This window comes from Coenobita brevimanus, chromosome 6 (genome assembly GCF_032717465.1).
Source record: "Coenobita brevimanus isolate Jiangsu-jjx chromosome 6, ASM3271746v2, whole genome shotgun sequence".
In the NCBI taxonomy this organism is placed as follows: Eukaryota; Metazoa; Arthropoda; class Malacostraca; order Decapoda; family Coenobitidae; genus Coenobita; species Coenobita brevimanus.
In genome coordinates, this window is record NC_136959.1 from 8,562,897 (window position 1) to 8,577,365 (window position 14,469).

The following is a 14,469-nucleotide window of genomic DNA, read 5'->3' on the forward strand; positions in this document are numbered from 1 at the left end:
CCAAAGAAAGTGATTAGATGTTGGAGGTAATCGAATGACCTAGAAAGGTCAAAATCAAGGACACGGTTTTCCAGAGGGCTATACCTTGAAAACGGTCGAAGATGGATACTTACTATTAAGAATATACAGGAACTCGTAATATGGGCTTTCATTTGGTACTATAACCTTAGACCTTGAATGACCTTGAAAGGTCGAATGCAAGGTCACGGATATTCAGGGGGCTATAACTCTAAAACTGGTTGAAGATAGAGAGATATTTACTATTATCAGCATATAGAAAATCCCATATGGATTTTTAATTGGTACCGTGACCTTTGACTAAGTGACCTTGAAAGGTTAAACTTAAGGTCATGGATATTCTGGGGGCTATAACTCGAAACGCGTTGATGGCAGAGATATTTACTTTTACCAAGATATAGGAGGTCTCATATGGGCTTTCATTTGGCAGCATGACCTTTGATCTTGAGTGACCCAGAAAGGTCAAACGCAAGATCACGGATTTTCAGCAAGTAACTTGAAAACATTTGCGCCATTACCTTAGACTTTAAGTTTGCACTGCCACTAAATGGCAGAAACAAGCCAGTATTTAAGAGCAATAAAATAACTGGTGTCGGGTGAGGTTGGTTGTGCCTGGCACTACTTGCTATGTATATTATTATTAATTAGTTGGGGGGGGGGGAGTTGGAGAAACGGCTGCTTGACGACGAAAGACAGAATAACAAGGGGATTAGTTAGTGACCACCCCGTCCGGGATTAGTGTGTCTGGCTATAGGCAGATAAACAAATTAGAACCACGGTAACTGCCTTGGTGAAAATGACACGTGAAAGTGCAGTTAGTTGAGGTGTTTGATCCAGCACACTGCTATGAAATTTTCTACTTGCTTACTTTTCAATGCCTTCATCTCTTATCTAGGTTTTTATGTTCGAGATCCATATTTTTTTTAGAGCTGCCTCTACCTCTTTCACTACCAGTATTAAGAAATATGCATTTCGCATTATTTTAATCCATAGGTCCATACCACATTTTATATCGATTCCTTAGTTTACCAGGATGTATGTGTTCACTCTGTTATTCTTACACCTTTTTATCGAGCAGTCCCGTTTCTTTTCTGCACATTAATCATTCTACTGTGTATCTCCTTGATACCTCTTCCCTCTGCACGTGGAACAGATTATGCATTACAATTTGACGACCTACATGTGAGGAGGAGCACTTTCAATTAATGTTCGTTAGTGTCGAGGCAACGTTATTATTTCCATGTCCATGCAACAAACAGACCTCCATGCAAACAATTTATTTTTTTTGCGTGTTTTGCGTTCAAGAATGAGCAAAATACAGGGTGACTCACATATAACGTTTCTCTTCCACTTAACCTGGCGATTTCCTGTGCATTGCTGGGACGCCTCAGTCAGCTTTATCAGTGTCAACCCTACATCATTAATTCATTTCTACTTCCACTTCCATGTCCCTGCCCACAACAGCAGACTAAGCCATCCTTGCGACACACTGCATACCGCCTGCTACGGTACTTGCGGAGAGCTATTTACGGATCACCTTGTTTATGTTTTTTTTTTTTTCCAGCTTACTCAGCCCACACATAATTCAATGGAATGAAATTTGCGAGTTAGTGAGTAATTCCAGATGCTGATTTCATTAGCTGGGAAAATGATATATTCCACGGTGAGTAAACAAGGCCACAAAGAAGTAACAGATCAACAGACATTCATGATTACGTAATCCAGTATTGTTCCAGATGAAAACTCCCATGCAAATTAGGGAGTAACTATCAACAACACGTGCAAGTAATAACACAACCTTGGTTATTCTTTCCTCAATTTCATCTTCCTCCTTTGCTCTTTAGCCAGCCTCTAGTTCCTTAATGGACCCCTGTCTTATTCATCCTGTGTTTATTCTGCCTGTCCTCCCTTCACCGTCTTCATCCGTCACTACCCTCATGATCCTTACGTGGTTCTCAGTAGGTCCATTTCCTCAGCAGCCCATTTCCACCACTTGTTATGTTTTTTCTGCCACATCGTCTTTCATTATTATCTCTTGTGTACTTTGCCTCATCGTTTCTTCCTCCCATATTACTTACTCCGTACTTCGTTTTCCCACTTCTCTCTTTCATCTCCACCTTCGATATTCTTGTTCCTACCCCCTTCCGTCTGTATGCAAAATCGTCTTTATTTGTTTCCCCTTCTCCGTTTCCTTCTTCTCCTTTCTGACTGATCCTGTTATGTCCCTTGACATTTTTCTCTCCTTTTCCATATCTTCTCAACTTCTACTTTGTTTTTTCCCTCTCCCTTCTACTTTCTGTCTTACTTTCCAGCTCTGTTTGCTCTTCTACTTTTCTTCTCTTCCCTCATCCATTTTTCCTTCTTCTTTCTCCTCTGCCTTCCCTCTCCCTGTCCACGAACCCTGCCTTGCCCTTCTCAGGTCTATCCATCCATCCTGAGAGATTGGTGCTGTGTGGAGCGGGTGCATTAGGTGGGGAGGTGAAAGGAGGTGAAGAGGAGGGATGAGCATGGAGGAAGAAAGAAACTGAGGTAGTACGATAAACAAATGGGTAGGAGATGAAGGACAGAGGACGAAAGAACAATAAAGAGCACTGGAAAAATGGGGAAAGAGGAAGGTGAAAGAAAGTGGGGGAAGACCAGGAAAAAGCGAAATCAGAAAATCAATAATGGGTAAGAGAGAATCACAAAACGACGAAAAAAAGGAATGTAATATCAGAGCAAGAAAACAGTGGATGGTATGAAAAAAAAATGTAGGAAAATCAAATACAAGAGAAAGGAAAAGAAACACTGAAAGACTGCAAAGTGGAGAGAAGCAATGATGGTGGTTAAGAGAAAAGTATATATTATCGTGTAGGAGCAGGAGGTTGAATGATAATGATAAGTAAAAAGAGGAATGTAATATCTCTGATGGATGAGAAATATCAAGAAATATATGGAAAAGAACACACACACACACACACACACACACACACACACACACACACACACACACACACACACACCATTCTTTTCACTTTTTTTCCCACTCCTAATGTCGTCAGAGCCACAGAATTGCTCTTGGTGGCGGAGAGGGGAAGCGGAACTAATTAATGAGTGTTAGCGTGACTGCCACCTCCCCGACGCTGTTATGCTGCTGGTAATGAGTTGGCGAGGCGCTGATGAAAATTCTGCTGAAAGAAATGAGGGAATTCGCAAACATAACACACAAAAGGAACATCAGTATTATCGTTTTTACTCCAGCTATGATAAAAATGATGAGTTATTTCTTCCATAAGCAGATTTTCCTTGGGACATTATAATTACTTCATAAAGATAATAGCGATAATAATCCTGTGTACTTACCTACCAGTGTCAATGACCAGTAAAATCGAAAGAAAGGTCACTGACAAAAAAAAAAAAAAAAAAAAACATAAAATGCCAATACAAGTAAATCACAGTCAGAATCAATCTGTGTAGTTTCTCAATCACCTCATTAAATATGTCATATATAAAATCATTATGTTCTTGCTTTATCTTTATTTCTTTCCCCCTTTCATTATTGTAATAAAGTTATCTCGTTATCTTGCTCCATCCCTCCTTTGTTCCCCTGACTGATACGCATATTATCACATTCCAACCGCCTTCCTGTTAATAATACACCACCACACCAACTACTCTCTCTACCACACTATCACCACACCACCTATTCTCCCTACCATACTGCCATCACACCACCATCTCTCCCTACCACATTACCACCACATCACCGACTCTGTCTACCACACTGTCACCACACCACCTACTCTCTACCACACGTCCATCACACCACCTACTCCCACTACCACATTGTCACCACACCACCTGCTCTCACTGCCACACTACCACCACACAGCCAACTTTCTACTACATTACTATCACGTCACTTACTCTCTAAACCACATTACCGCCACACCACCTATTCTCTCTCATAATAACAATGTAAATAGCTGCTTTCAGAACCCCTCAGCATTCCCGTCAGCAGCCACACCTAAATACACACTGACCGTTTGTAATCCGCTAAACATTTTCCCTTCAGCACTTTCTTAAACTATTCACATAAAATTTCACAGTTTCCTGGAAGATGCATTAAGGAACCTGTTAGTATAGTTACCGATAAAAAAGTAAACAAATAAATCGCTGCGTCAATCCGGCAACCTCCTCCACTCAGTTTGTTTGCACCAAAAAACACACACTTTTATATATATATATATATATATATATATATATATATATATATATATATATATATATATATATATATATATAGAAGGGGAATTAAAGAGAAATTGCAGTTTGGCTTAACACATGCGACCCTCAGTCCTTGGTCATTCCACCCTAGCCTTACCGTACCGCTGTTTCTGTATTAAGCATTCTGTCAAACAGTTTTGTAAGATATGCAAACTATGCTTTGTCGGCATTCCTCTCCCGTCTAGCGACCGTCGTGATTCCCTAGTTTTTCATGGGAAGTTTAGGACACTTAAGCCCTTCTTGAACCACAGGCATCGCAACTCTTTCATAAACACACACACACACACACACACACACACACACACACACACACACACACACACAGAAGATGGTTTTTCATTCATTACGTGTGTGTGGCAGGGAGTCCACAGGGAAACACTTAGCTTTGGCTGCCCTTCTAGAGGTATCCAGAGAGAGAGAGAGAGAGAGAGACAGAGACAGAGCAAAAATCCCCCATTTTAAAACACGCACCCGGCTGTAATTTAATTCTTCTGCTTAAGTGTAGAATTGTCAGGCTGGATTCAATTAGCGGAGGCAGGATTTTGATGTCTTTTGGGAGACCGAGAATGATCTAGTTTTTTATATTTTATTTTGGAATTAAGATTTTGACTTCTCATCGTTTGCAGTTTTTTTTTTTTAGAGTGTTGCTGTTTGTTGGGCAATTACTGTTTTTTTTAGGAGTTGTGTATACATTCTTGCTTTTTCTTGGTTGTTTTTATTATTACTGTAGACTACTGTTTGAGAGACATTGTAAGATTGTGTTAATTTGTCTTTTTCTTTCTGGGTTCTTCAGTTATTTCTACTGTTCTGGTTATTATGTGTCACTTTGAAGAGCTTTATAAATTGATGTTTTGCCTCATTTTTTATAAACTAAAGTGGGTGTAATTTATTTCTGAATTTGCAGTTTCACATCAGTTTTCTGACCTGGAACCCAGTGAAGATGTATGCTGTGAGAATAACATCAACTTTTTTCTGATCCCAACTCATTCTCAGATACTGGAAGTAGTTAGCATCACAATTCAGCACACTTCAAACGTTTGATGTCGAGTCTGATGTGAAGCGATACAAGGAAGACTATCTGAAGGTCTGCCGTTGGTTGCTACTGTACATTGCACTAGTCAGCTATGTATTCTTATTTTTAATGCCAGTCCTTTACAACAAACTTATTTGTTATCACGGAAGCTCCATTGGCTCCAGAAGTACATGTGTTTTGCATACCCCAGCTGCAATTCCAAGAGGAAAGAAATCACCTATAGGTAGAAGGAAAGCTGACGACTGGGAGAGCTGCAGCTTCCGTTTCATTAGCCTTCGGGACTAGCTTCTGACCATCCATCATTAAGTGAGAAGAATCTCAAGGAGTCATTTGATTATAATATAAACATAAAAAAGAGCAATTGGGAACAAGATTGTGCCATTGTTTCATGCAAACAGGATTTTGTGAAACTCTTAATGAGACAGCAAACATTCTTATTCCAGTTTCTTATACTGTAAATGTTCACTAGAGAAGTGGCAGGAGATATCCCTGAGTCAGACATTGTTCATGAGAATGTGACTTTAGAGAAAGTTTGGGGTACCAAAGCAGAGGTGTGTGAAAGATTAGACAAATTAAAAGCCGATGAGTTCCCCAGTACTGATGAGTTTCTTCCAAGGGTCATGGAGGAAATAAATGGTTAAGGGGCCTCTCACCAGGGTACTGTTTAATCTCTGGCCACTGGATTAGTTCCATCAAACTGGAAGGAAGCAAATGTAACCCCATTTTTTAAGAAAGGGAGCTCACCTTTGTCCAGCAAATTACCGTCCAATTACCTTTCCATCTGTGTTAAGGAGGGCATTGGAAGGTACAACTGTAGATAGAACTGTAGATCATTCGGACGTCCAGAAAGCATTTGATAAAGTACCTCACAGAAGGTTGATGGCAAACACTCATGCGCTGGGAATATCGGGAGAACTAAGAAGTAACTGCATGGATTGAAAACTGGCTTTATGACCGGCGCAAGAGAGTGGTAGCTAATCGGGCAACCTTTTACTAGATATCAGTAACAAGTGGAGTTTCCCAGGGTTAAGTTCTGGAACCGAGAATATTTATCATTTACGCTAATGTTATATATGTATGCATCGTCAGCTGGAATGCAAAATTTGTAGCCGACACAAAGCTAGGAGGTAATGCCCTATCATGAGGGAGGATAGAAGACTTACATAAGGACTTAGTAAAATAGCTGGAATGCAAAATTTGTAGCCGACACAAAGCTAGGAGGTAATGCCTTATCATGAGGGAGGATAGAAGAGCTACATAAGTACATAGTAAAATAGGAAAGTAATCTGAACAGTGACAAATGCCGTTCTAGCAGGACAAGTGCAAGGTGATCCACATCAGTCATACAAATCCAAAAACCAAATATTCCTTGTTAGGAAGTAAGATCGGCAGCATTGACTTGGACACAGACCAAGGTGTGCTAATCAGAAGTGACCTTAAGTTCTCCAAACTTTGCAGTGAAGTAAAGGAAAAAGGACAGAGGATTCTAGGTTATATAAAGAGGCAGCTTATGTACAGAAACAAGGAAATTGTACACTTTCTGTACAATACATTTGTATGGTCGCATCTGGAATAGGCATAGCAGTTCTCGACACCGACCCTGAAGAATGATATTGCAAGGCTTAAGAGAGTCCAGGCTCAGACTACTAAACTGGTCCCATCCATCAGGTACACTTGCTCCAAAAAGTATGGGTGCATTCTTCGTGCGAGGCAATCTTACACCACAGACGATGGCTCTTGCAAAATGTCCAATGACTCCACGCCATGTTGGTAAATTTGTTTTCCTGACTTTGCATTATACCGCACTCTTGTGACTTCTCTTAGCTAGTATTGTTGTCATATAAATATTCAAATGACAATTGATCATTATTCTTGGAACATCGCGAGCTATAGTGATCATTTAGGATAACATCGTCTCCCTTCTGCGCGATCCTTTGTGGAGGTAGTGTACATGGCCTGTTAAGGCGTTGACACGGACAGTAAGTGAGGTTTTCAAAATCCTTCGTAGATAAAAAATAATAATAATACGTTGACTACCAGTACATCTTTAGTTCAATCACCAGGCTGATGAAAAACCATGGTTGAATGCTTGGCCTGAAGCATTGCCACCATGATACATTAGACAATTTCAAAACACATGATATCTGTATTATACCTTCGGAATCGGCTACCAGCACAAGTTGTGGACACTCCCTTACTAAAGCAGTTCAAGGCTAGGTGAGACAAGGTTTTGTTCGACCCTACTTTTTTTTTTTGAAACTTTAAATCCTTTATATCTTCCTTTACTTTTGGAGATAGGTTTACAGGCTGTGAAGAGGTGGAATAAAGTTGCTCTGGGACTTGTTTGTTATGCACTCATCTCAGGTTTTGAATAACTCTTACAACGTTATGCTTTCACTGTGAGGTATTAAGGCGCAAGTAAATACTATACTTCATCATACAAAAAATAAACTTCTCCTTGTTGTTTTCTCAGCCAACCTACCTTCCAGTCTACACTCCTTGTTGCTTTTCCCTGCCTACCTACCTTTCAGTCTGCACTCCTTGTTGCGTTTCCCTGCCTACCCACCTTCTAGCCTACACTCCTACCTTCCAATCTACGCTCCTACCTTCCAGTCTACACTCCTTGTTGCTTTTCCCTGCCTACCTGCCGTCCAGTCTACACTCCTTGTTGCTATTCCCTGCCTACCTACCTTCCAGTCTGCACTCTTTGTTGCTTTTCCCTGCCTACCTACCTTCCAGTCTGCACTCTTTGTTGCTTTTCCCTGCCTACCTACCTTCCAGTCTACACTCCTTGTTGCTTTTCCCTGCCTACCTACCTTCCAGTCTACACTTCTTGGTGCTTTTCCCTGCCTACCTACCTTCCAATCTACCTATGTCCCTACGTACTCACATTCCAACCTACATAATTATCTCCACGCCAACTTCCTGTCTGTCTACCTCACTTCCCTCCTACCTACCCCCCGTCCACCCCTCATGCCTACTTACATACCTTCCTTCCTACTTGCCTACCAACCTTTCCACTTTCCTACCTGCTCACCTACCTAATTACTTTCCACCTTGCTTACCTACTCCCATATCTATGTCCCTGGCATCGTACCTACCTACCTGTTTACTTATCTACCTACATTCCCATCACACTTCCTACCTATGTACCCACCTACTTCCCTGCCTACCTTCTGACTACCTATCTCCTTACTACATACTTCGTACCGCCTTCCTTGCCTACTACCCTACCGACCTACTTGCTTACCTCCCTGCTACCTACCTACCTACCTACCTACCCAATTCTGTGCCACTTACCTACTTGCTACATACCTTCGTACGCACCCATTCATTTCTCACCTGTACTATGAGATGCCACCGATATTGATTTGAAATTCATTGAAGACGGGCATGTGACAATTATAGCATTACCTTATGTTCACGCCATTCAGTTCTCACCTGGTACTGTGGGATGCCATCGATACTGTTGAAAATTACAGTGAAGAAAACAAGAATGTGACAGCTGCCTGGTGTTTCAAAAGCGGAGACAGGATTACTTTAGAACATGTAGTCCATACTGTATCAACGTTGCAATAGCGACAATTTTATGGGCGTCTCAGCGCTATACATCATATTGTCAAGTTGCTGACTCATTGCAAGTTATGTGTTTATTTCATGTTTCAATAATCTTGGCAATTGTTACATAATCATTTACCAACAAATATATTTGCATAATTCGGTTTCCATTTCCCACTTTATACTCAGCAGTACTGACACTGTATACAGCATTGATCCAGACAGCGTGTTATCACTGTGACCACACCCAAAGACAGTCACGAAAGGACAGTTTTTCTAAACCTCAAATTTCTTAGTGTTTTCGAAGACCGTTGTGACTTTCACTTCACGAATGTATAAAGTATAACACAGTCCTGCGAACACAATCTACTGTACTCTCTTCACCTCCCGAGTGCTGTGATCGGTACCAAACTGTATAAGGCAAGTTTTTGCTGTGTATATCCTCTCCCAGCCCGCGCCCTCCTTACCGCCTTTGCACACACGCACCCTCATGTTACCAGTGTATATACATCAACAGCCTGGCGAAGTGTGCCATTAGTGGTCTATCATTTTGTATAATAATGGCCTACATATATCCTTGATCTTTCCCAGTCATAAGCTGGGACTGTGACCACGGTAAGGAAACTTTGTCATCAAGATGTTGGGAACAATGTACGACCAATCAAAGCTAATGCAATAGTAGTTTTGGTGTGTGTATTTTGACAGCAGAGGAGTGGTTGTGAGTGGACTTTGGCCAGCTGTATCATCCATTAGAGCTTCTAATATGAACTCTCTCTTCATTTCAAAGTCACAATATAGGTGATCGATACACAAAAAAAATATATATATATATTTTTTCCCGTAAATGTTTCTTGTGGTCTTTTTTTAAATGAAAGGAAGAAGGAAACAAAGGCCAAAAGCCAGCAGAATTGTTCCTTCCAAGAAAAGAACAATAACCGAGAGCCAAATTCAAGATCCATTCATTTCGAGATGCCTGGACACACTGCGTTAAAAGACTGGAGATCATAGGCAGTAGGAAATACAGACAGAGTAAGTTAGTTTCAGAGTTGCCTTGTTGTGAGCATGAAGGATTGAGAGTAATGGTTCACTTTTGCATTAGACAGTTGAACAGAAAAGGGATGAGAGTTTGCTGCTAGACGGGTACTATGCAACCGCCGCACTGGTAGAGGGATACAAGCACACAGTTCAGAGGAGCAGTGGCCACTGAAGTAGTAAAAGAAAAGAGAGAAAGATGCAACAGTGCGGCAAAGAGACTCGGGTTGAAGGGAGCCAGGAAGAGGAGGAGAGTTAGACGAAAATCCTTTGACTTCTCCTTGTTAAGAAGAGCTGTGCACAGGGGCGAATAAAACCCCTGCATAAAGTCAACAACTGTGTAGGAATGAAGAAGGCATGGAGTCTGCTTAGCACACCTAATCTCTTGGAAGCAGATTTTACATGAGAGTTAATGTGGACTTTCCAAGATAAATCCCTAGAGAATGAAACCCCAAGTATGTTCAGGAGTGATACAGGATTGAGTTGGATATTGTTAACAATTAGAGGATAGTCGTAAAGAAGACTTTGACGGGTCGAAAACTGTAAAAACTGGGTTTTTGTTGCATTAAAAGCAACAAGATTAGTTGTACCTCAATCAGAGATGCGAGCCAAGCCAGACATTAGGATTGCCATAGCCTCATCCCTTGTTTGTTGATGTAACTCCTGAGATGAACACTGCAAGAAGCGAATAGAAAGGTGAAGGTGGAATCAACAGTGTATGAGTGGATAGAACATCAGGGTAAATACATCCACTCTCCCTGAAAGCGGTGAGGAGTATTGTTTTACCCGACATTGTGTGTGTCATTCTGTCTGTTAGTGTCTTAGCAAAATAACTCAAACGGTTTCATCTGATTCAAACAAAACTTGGTGGAAGTGTTGAGGGATCTTCAAAGGGGTTTAAGACAGTAGGTTCAAAAAATAAGGTCACACAGCAAAGGTCGACTGAAACAGTCTTGATCGGATTTTAACCACTTGGTTGGAGGGCTGAAGGTATTTCAAGAACGAATTGATTCCATTTTGAAAGTAAACAGTCTAAGGGCAGTGCCACAGGTCGGTGTCAAACGTTCGATAGTTTAACTAAAACAGGTTTTATTCGATGTGAACCGAACTTGTTGGAAGTGTTAAGGGTCAGACAAGAATTATCAGATTAGATTTCAGAACAATAGGTCAGAGGTCAAACTCACATGGTAAAGTCAACTCGAACAGTTTTCATCAGATTTGGATCAGACTTCGTGGGAGAGCTGAGGGTCAGACAATGGTAAAATAATTCAGTTTTAACAACAACCGGCCCAGCGTTAATGTCACAGGGAAAAGTCGAATGTTCGATCCTTTGAGCAATGGTTGGGTGTGAGTGTTACAGTGAGCAGCATTTCTTATGTTCTTTGTCAGAAAATAAATTGCATCGTAACTGTGAAGTGATAAGTTACCTTTGTCCTCACGTGTCAATCGTTCTTTGCCATTGTACTTTCAACTGTGTCCCTCTAACAATGCACTAAACTCCCACGTCCTCAGTGCTGCCCTTGCCACCTGTTCTGTGTACACATTATGCGTTTGTTCCTCTGAATCAGTCTACAGTCACATAATCTTGCCATCCAAATCATGGCTCCTGGGAATGATAGCATCCCAGTTGAAGTACTGAAATGCCTGAAGGAAAAAAAAAAATGTGATCACTTTCTCACATGTACTGTACACTCGATCAAAAAAGTATCGGTGCACAGGGGGTGCGATGCCTACCGAAAAGATTCGAACAACTGCTGACATTACCAACGTCTCATTGTGTATCATCAGTGTCTGTCTATATAAACATTACATTTGCTACAGTATATGTTTGCAAGAGGATATTGCTAGTTGGCGATATGTAACACCTCCCGACATCAGGGCTACCAACGTGTGGTAGGTCGGATACTAATATTTCAGTGACCTTCGTTCTGTGGTCCCAAATGTTTCACGGATGTTGTGCACCGATACTTTTGTGACCGAGTGTACAGACTCCTTATAAAGTGTAGGAGGGAAGTAACTGTGCTACAGAACATGCACGATGCAAACCTCATAACTCTGTACTCAGGTAAATGTGATCGACAAGTGTGTTACATACACATGGGAATATAAGTCTCAAGAGTTTCTGGGAAAGTGTTTGCGTGAGTGTTGATGGAGAGGATGTATAAATTCGAAGACAAGGTTGATCCTGCACCTCAACGTCAATTTCGTGGCAACAGATCAAAATTGGACATGCTTTTCCTTCGAAGGCAAACTCAAAAGAAATGGACCTTGTGCTCACTGACCAGATGAAAGCTTTAGACACAATCAACCGGACAGGCTTCTGCAAATTTCTTTTGAAAATATCATGTGTACAAAGGATCCTACTTACTCGTACCTAGCTCAAAAACATCAAACTCAGCGGATCAGCATTCAAATAATTTGGTAATTCAGATAGAGCGAAACAAGTACACGTTATGTCAGGAATTCAAAGAGTATCCACGAGCTATGATATGCGTGGCACCAGGTGAGTATCTTACCCTAACCAGCCCTCGAATGCAAAAGCTTAAGTACCCCAGCTAGTTTTAGGGCCTTAATACACTAGGCTGCAAGGCGTCCAACTGACAATATGGATATCACACAATGTAGTAAGCCTCTGTTTATATATCTACCTATCCACGACTGGACGTGTTAGTCCTGGAAGAGGTAACCACAAACGAATCGCATCCTAATCATTCTGTCCTCTGCCACCAGACTACCCTCACTGCAGCACACGTCCCCATTACTCACAAAGCTCCCTATCTCAGCCTTCATTCTCTTCTTCAGTCTTCCCTTTCCCTCCCTCTAACCACCTCACTCACATGCACTTCCCTAGTCAAACTCTCAACTTACATTCTCTCCACATTCTTTCAGAAAAAAGTGTGGCACCGTTCCCTGTTATCCAAACTCCCTTGCCACAGCCCATCATCTGTACCAATGATTTCCTCATATGCCAGCAACAGAGAGATAAATGCTGATGTTGTATATTCCAATTTCCACTCAGTTAATGCCGGCGTGCCACAAAGATCAGTCCTGGCTCCGACCCTATTCCTAATTATTATTAATGATCTAGTGTGTGTCATCCATAACCCCATTCACTTATATGCAGATGACTCAACGCTTCACAGTTCCTTTACACTTAAACACCAATTCACAAATATTTCTAACTACCAATGCAGTACAGCAATCTCCATAAATCAAGACTATCGAAGATAACTGAATGGGGATAAAATAACATTGTCTCATTCAGTGCCAGGAAAACCAGATTTTATACACTTTGCTAATAGACAGATATTGCCTAATCCCTATATTACCTTCAATGCAACCAGTACTCCTGTATCTAATAGTACAGAAATTATCGGTGTTTCACTTAACAGTACCCTAGGTTGAACCTCTCGTATAAGATCACTTGCTAAAACTGCTTCAAAGAAACTTGGTTTATTGTGTAAAATCCGTAACTTCTTCACTGACGAGCAGTTAACCATAATATGCCAGAATCATGTGCGCTCTCAGCTGGAATATTGCTCACCCCTGTGTGGAGAGGTTGCATTAAAGCAACTAGACAAAATTCAGAACAAAGCTGTAAAAATTTTAATAATCTAGCAATTACAAATGAACTACCTTCCCTACAAGTAAGACGGAGTATTGCTTCCCTTGCATAATTTTACTAATAGTTTTATGGCAAATGCTCAGACGAAGTTGCATCCATTGTGACACCTTTCCACGTCATCTCCCGTGCTACACGGGCATCTAGTAGCGTTCATGACTGGACTGTCACACTGCCATATTCCAACACTTCTGCCTAGCAGAACTGCTTCTCTTTGGAACTCGCATCCTCAGATTAGTTTTCCCGCAAACTTCAGCCAACAGCAGTTCAAGTCAAACTTATACAGATTTTTTAATGAATGGAGGACACCTATAATCTGGTGTATGGATTTTTTGATAATTTGTTTTCCCCTTCTCGTTACGTCTTTGGTAAAAAGGAAATATTCAATACATCTGAAGGTAATTCTTCAAATTCTTTCCATTGCATCGATATCAACAACAAACGCTCTTCCACTTCCTCATTTGTCAACTATCTCTCTATTTAACTCCACATGTGCCTCTAAAAAAATAACGTAGTTGGTGCTGGAATAACAAATGCCAGTTTGTCTAGTCGATCATTAGTCATCTGAAAGTTGCAGTACATCAAGTGAGTGGATGGTAGACCGTCAACAGTTTGCATGACGAGTTTTATTAATATAATGCGTAGTAACTTAGATGGTGTTGCTTCGTCTGTTCAAAGGTGGCTAAAACGCTTTTGAAGAGAACCTCAGCACTTCGTATACGAGAGAGAGAGAGAGAGAGAGAGAGAGAGAGAGAGAGTGGGAGAGAGAGTATTTATTTGCATCAATCAGCGTTTACCTGTGGAATAAAAGTACACCAGAGCTCTCAGCCCGATTCCATTCAGTGTCTGGTCAGTGATTTGCTCTCTCTTTCTCTCTCTTCTCTCTTTCTCTCTCTCTCTGGATGAGTTTGACCCAATTTGCAAGTAGAATCTAGTTTCA